The 2,500-nt window shown below is 44.6% G+C and overlaps 1 protein-coding gene across 1 annotated transcript in view; it reads left to right on the top strand.

Moving 5' to 3' along the window:
• LOC308089084 (H-2 class II histocompatibility antigen, E-Q beta chain-like) overlaps positions 1-2,500 on the top strand; it is a gene marked incomplete at its 3' end in the record, with an annotated part of 7,450 nt that overhangs the window by 4,351 nt on the left and 599 nt on the right. The window lies entirely within an intron of this gene.

Below are 2,500 nucleotides of genomic sequence, written 5' to 3'. Positions count from 1 at the left end.
ATCTGCTATTTTCAAAAGATGTGTATACATTTCCAAACTTGAATGGGACATTTTGTATAATGAGTGCTTTTACTTTTGGTACTTTAAGTAAATTTTTATGCAAATACTTTTGTACTTTTACTCAAGTACATTTTGAGTTCCGGACTTTTTATTGTAACAGTATTTCTCTACATTGCAGTTTTCATACTTTTACTTAAGTGTAACATTTGAGTACTTTTTACACCATTGAAGGATGGTAGAGTGTGTTGTTAATGTTATTTTATGGTTGTTTAATTAATTAATTAATAATAAAAAAAGCTCATAGCATGGCATTCGGTGCCGCGCTATGAGCTGTTGGCGTGGCATGCCACCTTGGAGGAGTGGCTTGAAGCTGTGGGCGTGGCTTGCTGGCTTGGGGGCGTGGCTTGTGGCCTGTCTGCTTGGGGTTTGTAGTTTAAGGCTGTGAGTCACCTTAGGGGGGGCGGTGGTTTGGAGCTGGGGGTGTGGCCTGTCACCTTGGGGTGTGTGGTTTGAAGCTGTGGGCGTGGCCTATGAGCTTGGGGAGTGGTTTAAAGCTGTGGGCATCAAAAATAGCAGATCTACAAGCTTATAGCGCGGCACTCGCTATGAGCATATATCTGCTATCGGCTGGGAGTCGGGGTTGCCTATCACCTGGGGTGGGGGTGGGGGGTTTGAAGATGTGGGCATGGCCTGTCACCGTGCGGGTGTGGTTGCAAGCTGTGGGCATGGCATATCAGCTTGGGGGCGTGGTTTAAAGCTGTGGACGTAAAAAATAGCAGATCTATAAGCTCATAGCGCGGCACTCGCTATGAGCTTGTCGATCTGCTATCGGCTGGGGGTGGAGGTGGCCTATCACCTGGGGTGGGGGGGTGTTTGAATATGTGGGCGTGGCCTATCACCTTGGGGCTGCGGTTTAAAGCTGTGGGTGTGGCCTTTTGGCTTGGGGGCATGGTTTGTGTCCTATTGGCTTGGGTTTGCTTGGTGTGTGGTTTAAGGCTGCAGTGATTCACCTGGGGGGGTTGGTGGTTTGAAGCTGGGGGCGTGGCCTGTCACGTTGGGGGTGTGGTTTCAAGAGGTGGGCGTGGCCTGTCACATTGGGTGAGTGGCTTGAAGATGTGGGCGTGGCTTGCTGGCTGGGGGGGCGTGGCTTGTGGCATGTCGGCTTGGGGTTTGTGGTTTAAGGCTGTGAGTCACCTTAGGGGGGTGGTTTGAAGCTGGGAGGGTGGCCTGTCACCGTAGGGGTGTGGTTGCAAACTGTGGGCGTGGCATATCAGATTGGGGGCGTGGTTTAAAGTAGTGGGCATCAACAATAGCAGATCTACAATCTCATAGTGCGGTACTTGGTGCCGCGCTATGAGCTTGTAGATCTGCTATCGCCTGGGGGTGGGCGTGGCCTATCACCTGGGGGGGGTGTTTGAAGCTGTGGGCGTGGCCTATCAGCTTGGTTGCGTGGTTTAAAGCTTTGGGCATCAAAATTAGCAGATATACAAGCGCACAGCGCGGCATGGGTGCCGCGCTATGAGCTTGTATATCTGCTATCGGCTGGGGGTGGCCGTGGCCTTTCACCTTGCGGTTTTAAAATAATAATCCCATTTTAACTGGGTGGGACCCCTCAAAATAATCCTATTTGAACTGGGGACCCCCCAAAATTATCAAATTTGAACTGGGGACCTCCCAAAATAATCATATTTGAACTAAGGACCTCCCAAATTAATCATATTTTTGTGAGCTTGTAGATTGGTTATTTTCACAACGTTTGCCTCTTTCATATTTATTTGACAATTTGGCCAATTTGCCATTAAACAGGTCTTAAAAGTCATTAAATTGTCACTTTATAAATGTGCAGATACTCTGTATCCACTTATACTGTATGTTGGTTTGTTTACTGTTGAGTGAGAAAACAATGTTACCTATTAAGCTAATCATCTGGGGACCCCCAAAATAAGTTTATTTATTTGATACATTTGGGGGTTATATAAAATATTGCAATTTAATTTCAAAAGCAACAGTTTAGTGTTTGCGTTTATGTTTTCAATGCAGGCTTTAATTACAGTATAAATAATGACCTTTATTTGTTTAAGATAACTCAGCTGATTGTTAGAATGATTGACCTGGTATCCTATAGTTTCTTTGAGGCTCTACATTGTTCTCTCTACTCTCTACTTATGTGACTATTTACCTTGTTTGCTGACTAGAGTCAGTGGTGGGAAAAGTACTCAAATGTTTTACTTAATTAAAAGTATCAATACTGCAATCTAGAACTACTCTGTTACAAGTAAAAGTCTAGAATTTAAAAAAATAATTAGTAAAAGTACAAAAGTATTGGCATCAAAATGTACTTAAAGTACCAAAAGTAAAAGTAGCCGACTAAAATGTTTGAAAATAGCAGATCTACAAGCTCGTAGCGTGGCACTCAGTGCCACGCTATGAGCTTGTAGATTTGCTATTTTCAAATAGCCTAGGGATAAAAAAGGGGTTATCCTGGAAATACATGATGGGG

Source organism: Gymnoscopelus braueri (genome assembly GCF_963280865.1).
Source record: "Gymnoscopelus braueri genome assembly, chromosome: 7".
NCBI lineage: Eukaryota > Metazoa > Chordata > Actinopteri > Myctophiformes > Myctophidae > Gymnoscopelus > Gymnoscopelus braueri.
Note: the sequence above shows the minus strand (reverse complement) of the source record. Positions and strands in the feature narration are given on the sequence as shown.